Genomic DNA, 23,289 nt, shown 5'->3' with positions numbered 1-23,289 from the left:
TGGCTTACATTGGTACAGGCAGTCTAAATATATTTTCTTACTGTGGCAGGGCATATTTTCATGCACATCAAGGTTAAAGGAAACATGTAACGTGTTTTTATTTGGCTAGATAGGCCTACATTGTTGAAATCAGTCTGGATATATTTTCTTACTGTGGCATGGCATTTTTACTGGGCATTAAGGGTAAATCAAACATAATAAGTGCCATTGCATTGCTAGACTGGCCTACATTATTGCAGTCTTTCTGGAAATATTTTTTTACGGTGGCATGCCATTTACTACTGAGCATTTAGCTTAAATCAAACGTGCTATGTTTTCTTATGTAGATTGACTGACCTACATTGGTGCAGGCAGTCTGTATTCTTACTGAGTAGTGGCATTTTTTACTGGGCTTCAATGGTAAACCCTCTAGGATTAGTGTTAGTACATGTCTAGACTGGCCTTTAGCAGCCTTCTGGATATCCTTTCCTACTGTGGCATTACATGTTTTACTGGCATCAAAAGTAAAGCAAGACTTCCCTACATATGCACAGCCAATCTGGATATATGTTCTTACTCTGGCATGCTACTTTGTACCTGTCATCAAGGGATTAAGGAATATGATACGTGTCTAGCCTGTCCTACACTGTTGCAGCTTGCCTGGATTTTGTTTGTTACAGTGGTATAGCACATTTATTGGGCATCAAGGGTAAAGCAAATGTGAGCCGTGTTATTACATGACTAGACTGGTGAGCATAGAAGGGATACGACCACTGCGCGAAGCACAGACAAACTACACCTGGGTTGCAAAATCTAGGAAGCTTGAATACAAGGAGGGCCTATGGGAAGCATTGCTCAATGCAATTAAAAATTAAAACACAAACGAGTTCTGGGAACTGGTGAGCAGGGGCGTCCTGTGGAGAAGAACTTAATCCAGGGAGACATACTCAAGGAGACTTGGGCAGCCCATTTTCAGAGCCTTTACGAGGAGAATAGAGACTGGGGCGGTGATTGACCAGAATGCTTTAATCCTAGAGCAAGATGATTTGCACTTAGTCGTCAGGGAGATGAAAGTTAAGCTGGCACTGGAGAGCCAAAGAATAGGAAAAGCACCAGGCCCGGCTATGACTCTAGTTTATTGTTTTGCTAATGAACCATCAATCTGGATACCATGCATGACCATACTTTTTAAAGCAGTCTTGTTGCTGGGGCCCATGCTGTCATTTTACCCATCTTCAAGAAGGGGGTCAGAAACCATCCGCCCAACTACAGGCCAATCTCCCCTCTTGATGCTGGGGGTAAGATCTTTGTTAAGGCCGTATTGGGTCACCTGGAAGCTAGATCGGAGTGGTTTGAGTCTTAAATCATTTACCGGTGGGGTTAAAAAAGTGTATTAGTATAGTAGACCAGTGCCTGAGGCTGCGACTGCTGTGTGATAAATATGTCTCCCTGAGAAAAATGTCAATTTATGCGGTTTTTATAGACTTAATGACAGCTTTTGACACTGTCCCGAGGGCAAGGTTACGATCGATCCTGTTGGATTTAGGCATCCCTAAAAATGTACTAAATGCCATTGAGCTTTACATCAGGGCAACAGCATGAGGACCCGCTGTGGGACAGATAGAGCTCACAAGCCAGCATTCCTGTTCTGATGTTTGCTGACAATGCAGTCCTACTGTCATTGACACCTGGGGGACAGTGCTGCCAGTTGGACATCTTTCCAGGTTTTTGTATCAAAAACAGCCTGACAATTAATAACGAAAAGACCAAGGCCATGTTGCTCAGAGGAAACAGGGGGAAAAGCCTGCTAGAATCAATATAAAACTGGGTGAAGTACGAATCCAGCAGGTCAAAACATATTACTTTTTTGGGCTAAAAATCAATAAAGACTGCACCTGGGGGAGCAGACGCTGAAGGCAGGATTGAAGTTAACCACATATAGCGGTCTAATAGCCAACTTTGCTAAAGAACATGGGGGTGGGGCTGTGGGGGTGGCCTTGGAGGTCTATATGGCCCAGGCATGACACGCTGCTGTTTATGGTGCTGAGCTATTGGGGTGTTGTTCTTTACTGGCTAAGGCTATGGAACAGTGTGAACCTGCTCAAATACCGGGAGCAGTAGAGGATGTAATGGCACAGGAAGGAGCAAAGGGCCTTCCATGGCTATCATTTCTAAGAAAGGAATCCTGAGTCATTGGCCTCCTTGACTTCTGGGTCAACCCGACTACTATTAATGTCAATTCAAAGGGCAGTGTACATTGTACTTTTGTGGCTGGAAGAGAAGCACAAATTGGAAGGAGATTGCAGATGTCATCCCAATCTAGTAGATGCTGGGCCATGAAGCAGAACCAGGGCTTTGAATACTACCTGGACCTAATCTATCCCAAAGCAATGAGATCTTTTTGTTAAGGCACGCCTGGGCATATTGCCATTAGCTTCTGTGAGGTCCAGGTGGATTATTAATCTTAGTCCGCTCTGCCCTCTTTGCTCAGGGGCAAGGGAAGACATAGTCCACTTTCTACTCCTGTGTCGCAATTATGCTGGCCTGAGGAGAGCTTCACTAAAACATATTTTTGGACAGTACTGAGTCATTACTACTGCTGAGGCTTTAACGCTCTGCTTGGCAGCCAAGCACTGCCTTGCCACCTCTACAATAGGGCGGGTTTTGATTAGTGCCTGGCGAAGGAGGTCCAAATCTGTGAAATTGAAGCTAGTAATGCCCAGCCCTCCATGGGACTAACCACTGTGAAAGGTATCCCTCCTCATTCGGAACTTGTATGAAATTAAATCTTGGACTCCTATGAAACTGGCCCCAGTTAAAGGGAATTTTCCATGCATACAATATTGCTACTGTGTCGATAGGTGGATTGTTGTAAAGGAATCATTTTTTCCTTTTGCCTGCAGTAGGGTTGCAGGAGGATCCCCAGGTATGGAGCAGCTAGTTCCCCAATTTAAACTATTATGCACTTTAGGCACACTGGCCCTTTCGAATGTTATTGTTTTTTAATAATTGCCTGAAGGCGTACGGGAAATGGTGTTTTAATTATGTTTTTATTTTGTAAATCCCTGTGATTGGTTTCGATTTTATTACTAGTTTGCTATGTTTTATGTCTTGATGATACATTTTTTCTAACATGCTGGCTTTTATGGTAAAAATTACAGAAATAAAGCTGAAATGAAATAAAAATATGGTTTACTGCGGCGTTTAACTTTTTATGAGAATCAAAAATAAAGCCAGCATGGTGATGTTATTACATGGCTAGACTGGCCTACTTTGGTGTATCCAGCCTGGATATGTGTTCTTACAGTGGCGTGACATGTGTTAATGGAATCAATGGTAAATAAAGCATGGCAAGTGTTATTACGTGGCTGGACCAGCCTACACTGCTATAGCCAGTCTGGATTTATTTTCTTACCGTGTCTTGGCACTTTTTACTGGGTATCAAGGAAAAAGCAAACATTCTAAGTGTCTTTCATGTTTAGACTGGCCTACACTGGTGCAGCCTTTCTGAATATATATTCTTACTATGGCATACAAATGTGTTACTGGTATGAAGGGTAAAGCCTGCACGGGTTTATTTTGTATGATGAATATTAATGGCCACTATTACATTATATAGAGAATCGCTGGTCTATTACACAATGAGTGAATTCTTGTTGGAATAGTGTACAATGCAAACTGATTCACGTCTAGGGGCACTTAAATTTGGCAGATAAGGCACAGTGAGATTACATTATTTACCCTAGATCACACACTTTGGTTACGTGATGTCTCTAGAATTTGAGCCTAGTCTGAAATGTAGGTACTTGACCATATATCTTCATTAGCTGAAGTTGGTATAACTATTTTTTAATGTTTGGGGTTGAAGATCTAAAATAATACTCAGTTTTGTGCGGATGAGTTTAAATGTGTAAAAGTCACACGATAAACCAACCCAACAATGTATGTATGCATCATTGTAGAACTGTGTTTATCAAAAAGAGTATCTGATCATTTTGTTTTAAACTCTAAATTGCTCAGAGGGCACCCCTTCCATTTGTACCTCTATGCAAAAGGTCCCCTCCATACAAATTTGTTTCAACCACGTGGTGGAAAAATAAAGAGTGAAATACAGGCGAAATCGCCTTTACTTGACACTTTTACACTATGTCACTAGGAAAGTCCAGATGCATTCCACAATTAACGATGTCGGGAGGTATCTACAATGGATTCATAGGGAATCTGAATGCTTGTACTAGGTTTAAAAGTCAGGCCGATTTCATAGGATTTCATTGGGTTTCCGCCGCCATAAAAATACATAAAGCCTCATCTCTAGTTGGGCGGTATCCCGCGGTATTACCGCTGGGATACTGCCGGGGCTAGTAGCTACTGTCAACCCCTCTGACGCTATTAGCGCCGAATCATGGGTTTGGCAGAACGGTAATACCCCATTGTGCCCAATGGGGAATTTTCAGCGCAACTACAATCGGCGGTATTACTGCACGGTAATTGTGCTAAAAATCAGAAAATTCACAGCGCATTTACCCCCAAGTAAGAGCTGGGGGTAAATGCAGTCAAACCCGTGATTTGGCAGACCCTTAAATGCGGTGGTGATAGTGTTAAAGCCGCATTTAAGGGTTACCACCAAACTCGTGATGAGGCTGATACTGATGAAAAACCAAGCAGATTTGGCTGGCGGATCTAGAAGAGCAGGCAAACATGTCAAGTCCACTACGCTCTCCAATTGTGCCTTCCAAATCATACAGCATCCCGTGGGGAATAAAAAGTAGTGGTAAACGCTCATACTGCCACTCCGCTAACTTGGAAAATGACCCCCCATAATTGTTGCTTTTGTAGTTTCAGCATGCAAATTAAAGAGAACCCAAAACAAAATCTCCTACAGACACATAGTGACATGAAATATTGACGGTCATTGTTTCACACAGGGTGGAGTTTGTTATGTACCTCCATAATTTTTAATCACACAACAATCCCGCTTGAATAGCTTATTCAAAACATATACAATTCTAAGGAAAGGGCTGCTACAGGAATAGCGCTGCCAGTTACCAGTTCCCATCACTAATCTCTTCCAGTTGCAAATGGCCTGCTGCTGGGATATGTTAACAAGATAATACCTCACTGGGAGGCCTTGTGCAGTCCGGTTTGTTTGTCTTTGAGGTGAGAGAGGCAGAGCAGGGGGTACCTGGAGACATGTGCCCCTTGTATAATGGGTAGACATGCCTCTGTTAGTCAGCCCTTCAGAGACGTAAGCCTGTGCAGTGCAGGGATCTTTTCAAATGGGTTTCAAGTCAACCCACTGATTAATGGTCCTGAACTGTGCACTTCTGACTGACAGGTTACACACATACACACACGTGCGCGCGCAAGTCCGCAGCAGGTGCTTACCCCACTAAGCTGTCTTACTGAGATCTGAACCTCTGACCCACAGGCTTCCCAGTTATGCTGCAATAGTGCTCAATTCATTGTGCTCTGCGAGGGAAACCCTGGGCCAGCTTTAGAATTGGAATGGGTGCCAAGCAGATTACACACTGATCTCTGCGCAGGGGCTCAAAGGGAAGTGGGCTATTATAGCACTGGGTTTGCAAAGTGCGCCCAGATTCGGCAGGGATACACACCTTGCCAGCAGATGCACATCTCGATTGCATTGTTTCCTGCGATTGGGAAGTGTGACCAACTTTGGGTTACACGCACATCTTTAAAGCAGGTGCACAAGGCACTGAGATATGGCGCTAAAACGCAAATCTCTCAATACAGGTTGCAGAGAAATGAACCACTTTCAGAACCTTCAAGAGAAGAATCCATTCCTTTTCTTTGTGTTTATTGTGAACTTGTAAAGCGCTCCTGTGCTAGGTCCACGCTCGATACATACCCGAATAATAATGTTATGTTATGTTGACTTGTACCGTGCACCGTCGCCAGCACAGAGGCGGCAGACTCCAGGCGCTCGCATTATAATAACTGGGGAAGAACAGGACGAGTCCTCATTCCGGATCATTATCCCTGACACATATGTAGTGGCACCTAGAAGGCAGCACTGGTGTACAGCACCAGAGGGTTACATGCCTTTATAACTACACATTTTATGTAGAACGCACATAAAACGAACATTTTACAACAAAATATAACACTTTTTTTTGGGGGGGCAGTCCCCCCAAACCTCAGCTTCCCACCCCTAAAACCCACCCCAACTGTTTCCCACAAGATTTACCCTTTACCCCACCCTAACCTACATACGTTTTTCGTTATAACATTTTCGTTATATGTGCATTCTATATCAAATGTGCGTTATAAAGACTGTATTCCCACCATGTCTGGCATGTACACATCCGCCCTTGCAGATACACGCGGGCATTAATACAGCAGCCCAGTTACGAAGGCGCCATCGCTAGGACATCAGAGTCACCACTTTCAGATTGGTATTGGCATATAGGCAACAGACCTGAGACACTGGCATCATCCCTGATATACACGTACGCCCCCTGGCAAATATGCCCCAGTCTTAGAAGAATAAGAAGCGGCCGCTGACACACATTGTAGAAATAACACGTGCATGTCACCTGTGCAGCAGCCCCCGGTGCTTACACACAAGTCATAATACATGATATGATATGATAGGTTATTTATAACGCTTAATACCCAGAGGTTTCTAAGCGCGGACCCGGGGATCGAACCTGTGCATGGGCTCGATTCTCATCACACAGGACTCACGCCTGACATGATCACACCTGCTCATGGATCAATGAGCAGAGTCGTTAGCACAACGAGTCCCGGTTCCGGGGTGGACTGGCCTATACGGAACTCTGGAGATTTCCCGGTGGGCCTCTGCACTCTGGGCCTCTTTTGTGTGGTATTCGCCAAATTTCCTCATAGTAAAAGCAATGGGCTTGCTGAAAATATATCATATGGAGCCACTTTGAAAACTATTTCCAGGGCCTCTTTTGGTCCCCAGTAATTATTTCCAGGGCCTCTTTTGGTCCCCAGTAATTATTTCCAGGGCCTCTTTTAGTTCCCAGTAATTATTTCCAGGGCCTCTTTTAGTTCCCAGTAATTATTTCCAGGGCCTCTTTTGGTCCCCAGTAATTATTTCCAGGGCCTCTTTTGGTCCCCAGTCTACCCCTGCCCGGATTCATATGATTTCCAGTTTCCCCTCTAGGAAACATTACGGCGCAATGTTTTCCAAACTCGTGTTTGATCTGTGAGTTGTGTGGGTGGTATTAAAGTTCTTCAGGGGTTACCTTTGGCTGATAGACAGGCCATGTGGCGGAGTGCAGGGTAGAATTTACACCATTGCCTGGTAGGTGCAGGCAGTGGGGCGCCACAGCCTGCCTAGAGGGCAACACTTCCAGGACGGCCCATGCAAGCACTGGTGGCAGCACCGGCGGGGGAAACTGATAGGTGTGGCTGTGCAGCACTTTCTGGAATTCAAGTGGGTGCAGCAATGCCAGGCAGGCCAATGAGGGAAGGCGCAGCAGAATTGGGCAGGTTTGTAAACCTACTTCCGCCAAATGCCTTTTTGCTGACTTTTGTACCACTTTTGTTTGCTGCAAAATGCAGATGGTGAGAAGGGGTAAGGTGTATCAAAGGACGAGCTAGGGGTGTAATGAGGGACTGCAGCCCCCCCCCGCATTTTGCGGCAAAATAAGTGTAGGTTGACAAGTAACTGCGGCAATGGTTCATAGAAGCGAAATGGCAGTTATCCAGCTGTGAGTCTGGATAGAGCCTCTGATTTCTTTTTTTTTCCCAATTGTTTTAACACTGACGTGCAAGGCCCGGGTTGTGTAACTGATTGAATTGTATGTGTGGACGCACTCTTCTGCTTTTAATGATCTTCGCTTCTATCCTTGTGAATGTGACTCACGCTTAGCTGAAACCTTTGCATTGGGGTGCCAGCTCTATGTGATCTCTTAAACACCCTTTCCATGCTTAAGCATAATACAGAACTATTTCATCTTCTTGGTGACACCCAGTTTGATATGTTTATGATTACTAAAACGTGTTTACAGGCCCCGGCCCTGCTGTGCATTCTGCTGTTCCATCACATTAGACCATGTCCAATGTAAATAGACAACACAAGGTTGGTGTGGTGGTGGTGGGTCTTTGGTTAAAAACTCCTTAGTTCACTCTATTAAGCATCAGCAGCTCTGCTCTTGTGAATCTGCTATCTTAAGTGAAATAATAGGGGCCTGGAAGCTCATAGGGTTAGTTTCTAGATACTTCAATGCCCATGGGTCAGCTTGGCACTCCAGGTTTGTGGTTGCACAGGCGAGAAGGTAAGGAACACAAGAAAGGAACATATGCATGGCGAACACTGGTCCCCCACAGCCATCCAACCAGCTACTCTCACTTCCCCTGCCCCAACAGTGACTTCCAGAACCCAGGCACACTAACGTTCTTGCTGCTAGAACCTCTGATGTCACCAGCTGACCGACCACACACATTGCTACACTTATACAATATTTTAGGCTAAGTTATGTTAAGGAGAGGTCACACCAATTAGCTGCAATTACTACATGTTGGACATTGAGAAACAATGCTGAACTTCGGTCGTCTTCAGTTTGAAAAGCTCTGAAAAGCCATAATAAAATACTATGTGCAGTTTTAAACTGCCGCAATGAGATTAAAATCTATTCTGTAGTTTTCAAGTGAAAGGTCACTCCAAAAAGAAGTCTTCAATAAACTCCACCAGGTACAGCTGATAGGGGCTGCAGGGCTCTTAAATGACTGCGTTTGGTCTGTTACCCATTCAACAAAAAGGTTTTACGGTATTTATTTATTTATTTATTGTTGGCGCTGCATGCCCATGGGCCTCAGGGATCACAGACAGAAAAGACAAAGGAAACAGGTAATAGAAAAGTAGCAGGGTATAAGCAGGAAAGAGCAAGGAATTAGCCAGTGATTTATCTGGGCACATCCCCCAGCTAGTAAATGGGTCTTCAAACATTCCAGCAGAAACGCTGGTAAAGTCATAATGAATGATGACCAATTCACCTGTAATGGAGATTTGCCTCTCTGTGAGATTTCCTTATTTTAATTCAATGTTTCCAATCGGAGCAGCTGCGAGCTGACTGGAAGTCTGCATACCAGATGCCCCCCCTCTCCCTCTCCCCCCGGTTGCACTATACATGTGGCTGCTCTTGACTGGACATTGCACACCGCCATTTGGAGCTTCTCACCCCTGCTTAGAGAGCAGACGGGAACAGTTTGTCTTTCGGTGTTGGGATAACCAACACAATGGCCTCATCACAGGGTTGCCGGTACAGTAACAACGGTACCTGTAAGCTTGCCTGTACCGTTGATACATGATCGGCAAACTACGAGGTCTGCGAGTGGGTGCCTGTCAGCCCGGCAGATCTGACCTGCCGGGCAGAACGGCACCCACGTGTAGACCATGTCGGATGCACCGGCACCATTCATGAATGGTGCCGGTGCATCCGGCCTCCCCATTCCCATTGAGTCCAATGGGACTCAAATGGGAATGGGGAGCAATTATTACCGGCACCCGGCAATGGGCAATTATTGGGTCCGGCGGGGCCAGAATGCCCCAGTAATTCCCCATTGCCGGGTGCCGGTAAATTCATGACTCCGCTATTTACTGGCATGGCTACCGCAGGAGTCATAATGAGGCCCTCGAGATGAACATGGTCCTCTGCTCATGGCGATCCCACCCTTAAAAGACTCTGCTACTTGCTCGCCTATTAGATGCTAAGCAAGCCATGATGTTGACTGATGTTCCCTGGTCTACAAGAGGTTTCCTGTTCCTAAAACAACTTGCAGGAAACACTGGAGGAATGAGGGTATCAACAACAGTAACAATGGTCAATTTATTTAAACATATTTCATATTTAAAAGCCGCCTGAATCAGCAGCAGAACATTGTAGACACGACTACACATATAAAAGCCAACACAATGCAGCCATCAAGAAGTGCACAGCGCTTAAAGTGCCATTGATGTATCCCAAAAAGCGCTCTTAGAACCTAATGTGCAAATAATGCAATCACCACGTAATCAATAACGAAAAAAGGGTTCCAAATTGAATCACAAACGGATACATAAACACTGCAGAACCAGCTGAGTGGTAAAACATACACACATATCTAGCGTATTCAAATATGCCGCAGTAATAGAGCACATTCAATATTGCTGCAGTCATAAAATTGTCGTCGGGTGCGTATTGTGCTCTTTCGAAGGGTCTCCTACCTTTCCCTTCTTCCTGGTTTCAACATTTCCCCAGTACGCATGCGGTAATGTTTTCTTCAGAACTGGCTGCCCATGTTGATAACTTCTGGAAGTGCGCCGGCCATTTTGGCTCCCCAAGAAAGACCAGCGTCTCCAAACTTGTCACGCTTTCTTGTTCCAGTACTCACTGGAGTGCTATCGTGACTCCTGCTACAGGGTTTATAAACAGCCTTCCCAAAAAACCTCACGCAACTTCACAAGCGGCTGCTGCACCGCACGTGCTGCGCGCCCCCGCACTCCCATCGTGCTCGGCCTTATAAATGAATGGCTCCGGTATGACAACTTTGCACATGGTCTAAAAAAAGAATGTTTTTTGGTGGCACCCCTAAAAGCGGTGGTCAGTGGGGTGCCATTCAAGATCAATAGCATGCGAGCCTCTCCCTTTATGCTTGGGGGCGAGTGTCTTTCACCCTGGCTGCCAGACTGAGCACTTTACTTTTCGTGAAGAAAGCTCTTATGTCTAGCCATTGTCCACCACGTGCAGATTGGGTGGTTTCTGTGCTACCCAGCAGATACCATGAAAGTGAGAGGGTAAGTGCATCTCTAAGCCAATAGGAGATTCGGGGATGCTGAGAGGTGATTTTCTTAAGCTTCCCGGGGCCCCAACAACGTAACCATGAATCTTTACTCAAACAAGTGTTTGCAGGAAATCCTGGTTCACCGTTTGGTAGCAAGGCCAAACATGCTGCACTTATTAAAATGTGTACAGGGCTAAGGATACTCTACGCCATTTCAAACGCACTCTAAATGGATAGAGACATTAGCAGCCTATTATAAAATACCCCTGCCCATTCCAACTACCTCTGCTACACCTGCAACCTGCCCGTAACCCCTGGATGTGGCCCCTGGGTACATAGCTCAGTTACTTCCCAACTCGTTTTAACTACGGAACGCTTTGAAAATTTGCGTGTCATCCTTTTGCAGGGCCCATGCTAATCTTCTCTGTATCGTTCCAATTTTAGTATATGTGCTACCGAAGTGAGCTCCCAGCTAGGATTGTGCTTTAGAAACCCCATTCACGTATACGTACAAACATACAATGTTTTATTCACAGAAAATATTGCACACATCTGTTTAAGCAAAGCAATGGGTAAGGAGATTGCCATAGAATAGCAATAATCGGTGTTAACACAACTTCAAAAATAGGGCAAGGATTTCCACTCCTGCAGTGTTCCCAAGGCAAAGCGGCTCAGAGTTCTATCTTCTGAACACGACAGGCAATCATCAGTGGTCGAAGTGAGTGGGAACGGTCAGGAGCGGCGTTCCACTAGCTTTATTTTTTACTATTAACAGTTTCATTACAATACGTCAGAAGCGGCCACTGCACACGCTGGTCTCTCTGTCAGTGAGTGCAAACGTTGGTGTGGCTTGACGTTTCAAGGTGCTTTCCTCTAGCTCTCCTCTGGCAGACGGATGCAGACGGACGCCAGGACGCCACTCGAGTTGAGGAAAGCGTCCGTTCAGGGCAGAGAGCAACGTTTCCCAGACCTGGTGCTGGGTGCTGGGGCAGCAGCTGTCCTGGAGCTGTTCTGGAGCGTCTGATTCCCAATGACTCGCGCTGCTATGCTGCTAAGCGAGTAAAACGAACCCGCAAGGAGGTAAGGCAAGGCAAAGAGAGTGGAGACTAGGGCTATCAGTATTAAACTACCACACGCCCTCTCTCCCTGGCCGCGGTGTCAGCAATGCCATCATCCAACCTATAGAGGCACGGTCACCTCGGGGAAATAGAGAACTAGCCCCCCCCTCCCGGCCTGAGCGGCGAAATACCACACTTCTCCTTTTTGCCGCATCTGCTCCACAGACCCGTCCAAGACCCCCCTTCGTACTCCCAGTACTTCCTTATTTTTCCCTGCTGCTCGTGCTGCTCTCCTAACAAGAGCTCCAGAGCTCCGATAGCCATAGTGCTGCAGCACCCTGAGCAGCCTATTGCTGCAGGGGCTACTGGACTGCTGAGAGCGGAAAGGGAGGTAGTGACCTATAGGCACTGGCGCCAGTCATTCCTACTTTTGCTGTGGCTGGGAGACTGCAGGCAACGCCTTTGATGCCGGCACTTAAGGCAAATGTATTGCGATAATCATAAATATATGACACAAGCATGCTAAAGACTGTAAGTGCCATTTGTGTCCCTGAGCTAACTACTACAAGAGGATTCACAACCAAATCCTCACTAAGGAAATCTGTCTTCTGCCGCTGACGGCTGGCAGTCTGGAGGGATTGCATTAGAGTATCACAGGCAATTTAGCTGGGCAGGCTGCTTACAAAGGCGGAGGTGGTCTAACTCCCACTGCTATTACTGCCAATGATTAGCCCCAGGGACTCTACCTTCTAACTGATTAATTAACTAATCGACTGCAAGATCTCTTTCCCAATCGTACACCCTCTATCTCCTTAAGTTCTTTTGACAGAGGGGAAGGATAAGACATATCATGCTAACAGTCAAGAAGTGTTCTGCCACGAGGTACAACCTTCGAAAACAGAAGGGCAGGACTTCTACAATAGGGTTGAATAAGTGTGCAAGGGCACTGAACCTGTACCAATGGAAAAAGGCGCCATTACTGACTTCTTCCCACCTCCGGGTACCCCCAACCCAATATGTTTACCGCCAACTATGGAGAAGGAGTCTGTCAGCCACAGTATGATTAACAATTCAGTGGGTTTAGGGGAAAGCGCAATAGATAATAATTCATTGCTAGACCTCTGCCTATCTATGCAGAGAGCCATGACTCCATTATCTGGAAGTAGCATGGGAAATCGGATCAATAGCTATCAACATCAGACGATTAACACACAACGTGAAGCATTCAACAGATTATCTGCTTCCCCTAATCTGGACGTACACTTAGATTCATTGGAACCAGAAAACAGCAGTGATCAAGGAGAAAGTTGTACGAGTCTGGGTGATTTGCAAGCCTCTGTTGCATCCTTGCAATTCGCATTAAATATTCTGCTGAAGATGTGTGGGAAGATACTTGATGTCACCCTTGCATTGTCGATAGGAGACACAGAAAAAAAAAACAGAAGGAGTCTGAGTCGGTAGATAGTGATGTTATTATACCAGACGGCCCTGAACCTGGGCACCAGGACTCAAATGTCACAAACAACTCGGAAAGTTATCTCTCACGCAAACAGAGACGCTTGACCAAAAAGAGCGATTGAAAGGAGAAAGCGTCAAATTGTAACAATAACATTACCTGATACAGCAGCACCTGTGGAGGAAATCTCTAGACCGACGGAAGGCAGCACGCCCAAAAAGGGGCAGAGAAAAGCTAAACGGAAAGTGGCACGTGCCCGTAAACGCACTGCAGGAAAAGAGGGTAAGCTGACCAGCTGGCTTATTACTGATAAGAGCAATACCTCTCATCCAGCAGTGGCGGAGGACCTAGAGCCATCTCTCCGTTTAGATGAGCAGGATATGAACTAATTTCAGAACAACACAAACAATGTATCAGTTATCTCATTTCCGCCGAACAACTAACCTCTACCATCAACATCAGAGCCAGCTGAGAATAATGGTAATATTATAATGCCCCAAGGCGGAAGAACTTGCCTTATTAAAAATTTGTATCAAACCAGCGAGCATGACTGGATCACCAGATCAGCACTGATGACCAGACTGCACTCCATTCCACAGCTGAGAGTGCTACGATCTGAGGACTTTGAATTTGTCGAACCACTGAAAGTTAAGAATTCTAGTACATCGGCACTACACTGCAAATTCATAGCCACAGCTGAGCTGCTATGCAACTTTAAAACTAGTCTGAGGGTAGCAGACATGGAAATAGATGCTGACCCCAACATGACCGACCCGCAATGGCCAACACAGATATCAAGACCAAAAACGGAAGAAAGTGTTACACCACAGTTACCTAAAGGCGATTCAGTACATATGGCTGACGTACAGAAGGTTCTCAAATGGCTTGCGGAGTCCTTACCGGCATTAACATTAAGACAATGAGATCAAACCGTAATGTCATGGAATTGTAGGGGATTCAGCCACTTACTATCGCCCGATGGCTCAATCCCTTTACTAACAGATCATACCTTTATATGCCTCCAGGAGACGTGGCTTACCTCTCAAGCCCTGCTAAATGGTTACACTATACATGAGGAATTGGCAAAAAAGGGGCAGAGTGGAAGACCATATGGAGGCCTACTGATTGGAATTTCACATCCACTAAGATCCACCCGTATCCATACGAACATGGACGCATTTGTGTTAGCGGTGGAAGTGGATTTTCCTGGAAAAGAAAAAGTGGAGCAAATATTACTGGTTAACATATATAATCCTCCTGAATCTTCCCACAGAGATTGTATCCAGGAAGCCTGTCACGAGTTGCTGATTAATTGGATGACAGATGTAAAGAAAAATCTGGTAATACTTGCTGGTGACTTCAACTGCCATTTAATCAGAGAAGTGAGCACAAGTAATAATCCCCTGCTGATGAACATAGGCAAGTTGGGACATGCAGGTACAAACTCTGAGGGATTACTATGGCTCAACTTCTTCAAGTCATGGAATTTAGAAATCCTAAATGGCAGAACCATTAGTGACTACCCGGGACAACCAACATGGGGAAACACTAAATCCAGAAGCACATTGGATTATATTTATGTAAGCCCCTCTATGGCCTCTTGGGTCACTGATATGAAGATTTACGATAATGATTGGGGTGATCATGCTACACTCACACTCTCATTCAATTACATGGTACAGCACGTACAGCACAGATCCGTCGGAGAACTGAAGACGAACCATGCTTCCTCTCATATTCGGTGGTCCGATAAAAACATCAAACGTGCTACAGAATATACAATCGATAAGCCTAACATGGGTCGTGCTGAGCTTCTAGCTATGACTAGCAAGGAGATTGAAGAATGGATTACATCATTTTCATACTGCTTTGCAACTGTTAAAACAAATATGCTGGCCCCTGAAGTTAAGTCTACTAACGTATTCGACATCAAAATCAGAGATGCTAAACGAACTCTAAGAGCATATTTGAGAAAGCTACGTAAAGCATCCATTACATGGAACAACTATTTGAAACTAAGTAAGAAGCTGTAAAACGCCTACAGAGTATGGCTCAGGCAGAAATGTTATACAACAAAATTACTTGCATGGCAAACAACAGTCCAAACACTTTGCATAGGGAATTCTCGATCCATATGGGGACTGCTGAGCATGGCACGGGGAGACACCAATATCTCTTTGACTAACCCAATTGGTACAATCCAGTGGGAGGAATTCCTGAAAACCCGCAACCATACGGTCCAAGACATGTCAGAGGAGAGGAATATCTTGGGTCGCCCTACTGCCCCATTTAAAGTGACAGCTGAATCACTAATAGCCAGGATAAAAAAGCTCAAAACATCGCTAGCTCCTGGACCCAATGGCCTAGCAAATGTCATCCTTAAGAGAAATCCAGAATACTGGGCAGAGATGCTTGAGATACTCTTTGAAAAAATCCTGAAGGAGGGGCAAATTCCTGAATCCTGGCAGACAGCAATCTTGGTCCCTGTCTATAAGAGGGGAGACCGCACAGACCCTGGCAATTATCGCCTACTATCTATGTTGGACTGTACGGGCAAACTATTTGCAGCATATCTACTATATGAGCTACAAACATGGGCAGACAGAGAAAGGATCCTCGACCGTTTTCAATGCGGTTTTAGGAGCGGATATTCCACAAAACACAACCTGGTCATAATAGATATCCTTCGCAACAAGGCCAGAATACCAGGTAACCCCTCCCCCCCTTATATGCTCTCTTTATTGATTTCAAGGCCCCTTTTGATCGAGTCCCCAGGGAGTTACTGTGGTCCAAACTTGAGAATCTGGGTTGCCCCAAAGGAATACTACACTACCTCGGACTCCTACAACATAATACCACAGTCTCCCTGAAGTTAGACTCCAAGGGGAACATGACCAATAAGATCGGACAAAATCGTGGAGTAAAACAAGGCTACGTCACTGCACCAATACTATACAATCTGTTTGTCCACGATATACCCAAAATACTTGCACTGGAAAACAATTGCCCCCCCCCAAGATTGGCACTGCTCACTGCTTGGTCCTAGCATACGCTGACGATTCAGTCATCATGGACCACACTATCAGTGGTATTCGTAGATCAGCAGAGGCACTATGGTCATATACTCAAACTAATGGACTGGCAATTAATTTGAATAAAACTCAGATGGTAGTATTCAGCTCCAAGAAGATACCACGAGTGAGCCTCAACATACATTCGACTGCAATTTACTACACCCCATATTATAGATATTTGGGCGTTGAGATGAGCCCAAGGGGCAATACACTATGTGTATACAAGCCAGAATTACGAGAGCGGCCCAAGTCACAGCCCTGATCTATCGCTTTTCTTCATCTCACTGTGGGTACACCATCTGGGCAGCACGACAACTTTACCTCCAGGTGCTAGCACCAATGATTACTTACGGCCTTGAGGCATTACAACTAATGGACATGGACTGGTTGCAGATCCTTGAAGGAAAATACTGGAAATAAATGCTCGGTCTCCCGAGTTGCATTCCCATGTCCATCCTCAGATTAGAACTGGGCCTCATCTCCTGGCAATCCCAGGTACTCAGAAAAAGAGCTGAACTGTATCTAAAAGCGACACCTTATACAGACAATCTCTTGTTAGCGGCTATTCACTGTGAAATGAACAAAGCCTCATCATATCTACTTATGAAAAAACATATGAATTATTATCTTGAAACGATTGGCTGGACCCAAAGACAACGAGTGGATACAGCCTCTTCTCTTAGAGCGCTATCAAATAAATCTGAATTACATGACTGGATCAACAACTTTGGGCATTTGGAAGATCTAAAGCGCTATAAATTTGTGCAACATATGAATTATACCTTCAAGAAACCATCACCATATTTGAATCTCTGCCCTTCGCCACGCCTGAGACGATTCATTCTCCTGCTAAGGATTGATCAGCTCCCAGTACTGGCTATAAGTGGGATCAAGAATAACCTCACCTTATCCGAACGCTCCTGTCGATTGTGCAAGGACAGATTGGAGTCTGAAACTGGCAAACATGTCCTTACCAGGTGCCCAGCTATGCAAAAAGTCTATACAACATGCTATGTAGACTTTGTCCATAGATTGGAACACGTTAGTAGTAATGATTTCTGGCTAAGAGCCATTAATGCAAGGGGACTGAAACTCTACATTGCAATGTATAATGTATGGATGAATGTAGAAAAATTATTGGACATAAGTATATAGTCAACTTGTAGCCTATGTACACTAATTTTCTGTTAGAGTTTTAGCTATGAACTAATAAGTTTTTCTATTAGCAACTGCCTTTTAGAATCTTTTTCCACCCAGAACATGTAAGAGATATAATATAATTAATTGTGGATTGTAAGATATCAATCATATACTTTGCAGATATTTCTACTTTTCATCTCTGGTTATGATATGATTATCAAAATCTACTTTATTCCCTTTTTTTCTTCTTCTTGCTCTTTATGATATTATTACAAATGATATTTTCTTTTTCCATTGCATAATCTTTTTAAATGTAATAAGAATGTCTTTTTATGTCATGTGAAAAGCTCATGTTAAGCTAAAACACATTAATAATTAAATTTTAAAAATTACTTTTTGCAACCATTTTCACCATTCCTGAACAGTTCTTTGTGAACTGTACCTTTCCACTTTCCCATCAGATAGTAGTTACACCTAAACTGAAATCTGTTTCAACTTAATTGGTTGTCAACCAGTATGGCGGCAACCCTTGAGAAATGTTTTGCCGGTTGCCCCCTTTCTGCCTAATCTGTCCCCCGCCGCAGCATATTTCCACTACTTTTTTGGGTACAGTTCTACCACTGGAGGCAATGATAAGGCTCACAATAGCCTCTTGCCGGACCGGGGTACGAACCGTTGTGACAGTCCAGGTCGAGTGCTGAGAAGGCCCTACTTAGTAACTGAGATTGCATCTATGCGCTATGCTGCAATCGGGGGCACCATACTCACCCTCTGTCGAGTACAGACGCAGGGCTCTTGTAAGCCCCTTGTTTGGCTTCAGATCAGGGGTTGTGCGTGCTACAGCACCAGGAAGCAGAAAGGAGAACCACCTTTCCCCTCGACAAAACCTCTCCGGGGTTCATGCCCCAACTCATGAGAAGCAGCACTGCCTTCCAGGCGAGGGAAGCACTGCCACACTGGCCGGTGCCACCAGAGAGGGCAGCCGTGCCAAAACTGCCAAGGCACCGAAGCGACTGTCTGAGGGTCCGGTGCCAGCACAGGGGGCTGGAGGTGCGAGGAGGGAGGCAAGGTTTTCAGGGCAGTGAGAATACACTGGCAATGTATTAACCAAACCATGGGTGACACAGTGGGCCTCATTATGACCCTGGCGCTAATGGGTTAATGGCGCCGTAAAAGGCTGCGGCGCCGTTAAACCATTAGCACCCGATTACGAGGTCCCTTTGCGGGACCCGACCTTAACGGCTGGTCTACACCAGCCGTTAAAGTAGGGACCCGCAAAGGGACCTTGGTGCTAAGTACGGTACCGCAATTTGCGGTACCGTACTTGGCGCCTTCCACATTCCCATTGAGCCCTATGGGGCAAACATGGGAATGGGGAAGGGCCATGAAGGAAGGGGGAATTACCGCCCCGCCAACCTTGTAATGGGGTGGTAATTCCCCCTTTCTCCATGGCAGAGTCGGTAAGTTACCGGCATGGACTATGGTGCTATTAGCACCATGGTTTTCCGCTTGGGTCGTAATGAGGCCCAGTATCTCCTATGAGGAGAACAATGATAGAAAGTGTTCTGTTTGCTTGTGTGATATCTCCACTGATGGCAGATGAAGACCACAAGGCCCAGGTAGTCCTCTACATCACTGCCTACTACAACACCGTGGATTGCAACATGTCCACAACTATTTCTTGGTTTCCAATCATGCTTTATATTTTGCACGCAGTGACTATCTTTAAAAATCGTTGTAACACTAACTATCTTTTAGCGCAACTATTAGCAAGACACAGGCTCCTATGCAGTCTATCATACGTACAGATCGCATCTAATAATTAGTGTTTTCTCTAAATAACATTGGGGGCCATTACGACCCTGGCGCTAAGGGGTTAACGGCGCCGTAAAAGGCTGCGGCGCCGTTAACCCCTTAGCGCCTTACTACGAGGTCCCTTTGCAGGACCCAACCTGAACTGCTGGTCTGGACCAGCCGTTAAAGTAGGGACCCGCAAAGGGACCTTGATGGCAATTACGGTACTGCAATTTGCGGTACCATAATTGCCACCTTCCCCATTCCCATTGAGCCCTATGGGGCAAAAATGGGAATGGGGAAGGGCCACGGAGAAAGGGGGAATTACCGCCCCACCAACCTTGGAATAGCACCATGGTTTAGCGCCGGAGTCCTAATGAGGGCTATTGTTTCACGATCATATCACACTCAAAAACACCTTTTCTTATCAAATATGCACAAGCTTTACTCCATGAACATAAATGCAAAGATTTCTCAAGACTTGTCTCAAAGAGCTGCTTTTGTTCAGCAAAGGCCCTGCAGACGCAGAGGTATGAAGCTTGCAGGACCATGCGGCTCACGTGCTTAGACTGGGGCATAAGGGCAGAGTCGGGGGCCCCCTTACTTAGAGCAGAGAACAACCTGAGTCACCCGTGGATGTGTAAGGGGTTTCCTAAAGTGCACTTGGAGGTAAGGCTCTATTCATCCGTTGGTGTACAGATCCCCAACTCTTAGTATAAGTCTGTACTACCCAAAGGATTGGTAGAATAGCAGAGCAGCAAGGCACATCTTAAGAGGAGGATGTGAGCTGTAGGTAAGTGCAATGAACCCAGTAAATACATTAGCCCAAAGAAACTCTTATACATTGAATGTATAGTAAAATATACATGTATTGTAGATACACAAGGCAAGGTAAGTAAATACTATCTTAGACTAACGAACACATAATAGAAAGCAACAGCAACTCTTTTTCAGGTTACTGATTCAATAGCAGTGGCTTGCGCCCAAAAGTGTTACAGAGAAATGACAGTAATGACAGTTCCACTGTTTTTATAGTAGTGGCTCGCATCTACAATTGTTACAATAACGTTTAGTTATAACGTCGGTCAGACAAGTCTCTGCTGGAAGGGAAAAGGCTTATTCAACACTAGGACCAGCAACTCATACTTTAGAAAGACTTTTCAAGTATTCTAGCACTCTAGAAGTACATTCCCTAACTAGGTTCAGAGTTCTCCAAAGTCAGGATAGGAGGGATGCAAAAGTCAGGTAACTCTAGAAAAGGCAAATGTTCCTCAGGATACTTAGCTACTTTCCAGAGAAATGCTGTAATGGAATAGAAAGTTAGCAGGAGCCTTGTAAAGGACCCCCTATTACTGCACACATTATAAGGCTTGGGCAAAGGATATGGGTGAACACCCGGACACCTAGGATCACACCCGAGTCACACTGCCTTTAAGAGATATGGAGGAAAGAAAGACTCCATAAAATAAGGTAAAACATAAAGAACAAAAGTCCCTATTGTTATAGCAGTAAGACTGAATGAGGGGAAAATGCCCCCCTTCATTTAGGAGAACATGAATAAGGTCTAGAAGTCCAGCAAAAAGTGCTGGGGGTCTCACTAGGAGAGGCGCTTAAGCATAATACTGATACATCTCCCTAACAGGGATGCATACGTTATAATAAAGATAAAGAAATACAGGCAGGGGTTAAAATCCACCGATTATCATGACACAGTCACCAAGCAGGCAGCTAAAACACTAAGGGTCACCTGAAAAGCTATTAAGCCCTTTAAGAAAGGGCCTTATAAAAGGTGTTTTAGCGGCCATGGGAGGTGACGTCCTAAAGAGCTTCAGCAAATGTAGTTTGTAATATGCGTGCTGCAAAGCACACATTTGATGTCTAGAAAGAAAGGTGTATATTGCAGTGTCAGAAGACTGCTGACTGCCTACATTTGGGCAATGTCTACCCCCCCACCCCTTGAGGCTCAGACCCCTCTCAACAGAAAAGGTTGAAAGGCCTTGACGCCGAATAAGGACTCAGCAGATAAAAATCCTGAACAGGATGTACTGCACTACGAAAGGGATGTTTAAAAGAGGGAAGAGGGAAATAGGCACCTGTTGGGGCCACAGAAGCGGCAGCTTAGAGCAGTGGCAGATTTAAGCCAGAGGTTTCTAAGCATGGAACCGTGGATTGAACCTGTCTTGATCTGTGTCGTCTTGCTTCAAATGCGAGCACATTGCTGCTGAGCTATCCTCCCGAGAAGGCAGGAGATAAAGTGATTGAAGGGAGCTAGGTGAGGGTAAAGGGGTGAATGGGTACTGAGATTGAATGAGGGCAGGAGCATGGGCCAATAGTTAATGAGGTACAAGAGTGAGGGGAAATGCGGGATGAAGAGGATTAAAGGGCAGGGAAATAGAGAGCATGGGGTCACGAGTGTAAGCAGAATGGGGAATAATGGAGGTCTAACGAGTCAGGGAGAAATGAAGAGTGAGGATCGGCAGGAAAAAGGGAGAGAAGGGAGGCAAGTGAGTGAGGAATGGGCAGTGGAGGGGCAGCAATGTAAAGGCAACTGGTGTGATGTGGGTAAACAAGGGGGAAAATTGAGTGAAGAAAGCAGGTGAATATGTGAATAACAGCAGAATGAGGAAGAGAGCAGTATTTTAATAACAAAGAACCTTTGTCAGAAATGGAGAAAGAAAAGGCGAGTTGAGGAATAAGGGAATGAGGCAAGAACAGACGTTGACATAGGGCCTCATTACGAGTGCAGCGGTAAGGGCTTAACGGCACCGGTAAGGATGCCGGTGCCGTTAACCCCTTACCGCCACATTACGAGGTCCCTTAGCGGGAGCCTTTAAATTACCAGGGAGCTAATAACGTTATTAAATTAGCTCCCTCCCCATTCCCATTGAGCCCTCTGGGGGCTCGAATGGGAATGGGGATGGGTATTTTGAATGAGGAATTACCGGGTCCTCCAAGGTTGGAATGGCCCCGTAATTCCTCATTCAAGGAACCCACACCCGGACCGATTTTGGAGGCAGCCATGGCGCTAATAACACCATTGCTACCTCCAAACTCGTAATGAGGCCCATAGTGTTCAAAAAGAGCAGGCAAGAGTGGGATGCTGTAGAGGAAATTTGTATTAAGGAAAGAGGAAGGCAAAAATATTGCTTTATGGGAGAAAATGGAAGCAGGAGGGAAAGGAGTAAAGGGCGAGCATATTTGTGATGCAAGGTGGGCATATGCTTGCCCTAGTTGCCCACCTATATGCAGTCACAGCTGCAATAGATAGATGACCACGTAAACAATACAAATGCAGCCACTTAGATAAGAATGTATGCTCCCCAGAACCCCCACTTTTAGCTTTGTGTCAACCTCATTTCAATAAACCGATTAAAGGTTGATGATCCAGACACAGGGCTGCCTGGGTAAGGGCTGCTGTCCCTTCAAAGGTGCCCTTGTGGCTGATAATAAATGGGAGGGCAGAATAACGCTGCATGCTGTGTAAAATAATGGCTTAAGCAGAATACCTTATATTGAATTCTCCTTCACTGTGAATAAAACCAAATTATATTGGTTTTAGGTCCACATTCCTTTGCAGGCTGCTCCTGCAATTGTGCATTCAAGGTAGTGAAAATAATGTCTTTTTGCTTTACCTATTTCTATAACAAAGTATGTAATGGCAGGTTGATTTCTTATGTGATTTGTGTACTTTTCAAGGCATTTATAGAAAAAAATGTATTTTGTTTTTGGAAACCCAAACCTTAAACACATATTTATGTGGCCTTTCACTGGGAAGATATGTAGCCAAGTGCTTAAATCACGGCCTGAGTGCAAATACTAATTTCACCACTTTAAATAAATCTGTGATCCTGGGCAAACCATTAAGGGGGTAATTCATAGAAATTCGCACAAAAGTGGCGCACGCGGCTGGTGCACAGTGTTCCTGTGCGAATGTCTGCGCCAGCCGCGTGCGCTAAAATTGATTTCCGCGCACAGTGTATTCATGGATTTTAGCCTCCAAAAGCAGCCGTGGCGCAGAGTGGCGCAGTGACCC

General features: G+C 45.2%; 1 protein-coding gene and 1 non-coding gene across 2 annotated transcripts in view; both read right to left on the bottom strand.

Annotated features, from left to right (window-relative positions):
• RGS8 (regulator of G protein signaling 8) overlaps positions 1-23,289 on the bottom strand; it is a 343,646-nt gene that overhangs the window by 297,024 nt on the left and 23,333 nt on the right. The window lies entirely within an intron of this gene.
• On the bottom strand, positions 11,096-11,202 carry LOC138565211 (U6 spliceosomal RNA). Its single transcript, XR_011301113.1, has one exon. It is a non-coding gene; the product is annotated as a U6 spliceosomal RNA (small nuclear RNA).

The sequence above is a fragment of the Ambystoma mexicanum genome, chromosome 1q (assembly GCF_040938575.1).
Source record: "Ambystoma mexicanum isolate Mex_15411 chromosome 1q, UKY_AmexF1_1, whole genome shotgun sequence".
Taxonomy (NCBI): Eukaryota; Metazoa; Chordata; class Amphibia; order Caudata; family Ambystomatidae; genus Ambystoma; species Ambystoma mexicanum.
Note: the sequence above shows the minus strand (reverse complement) of the source record. Positions and strands in the feature narration are given on the sequence as shown.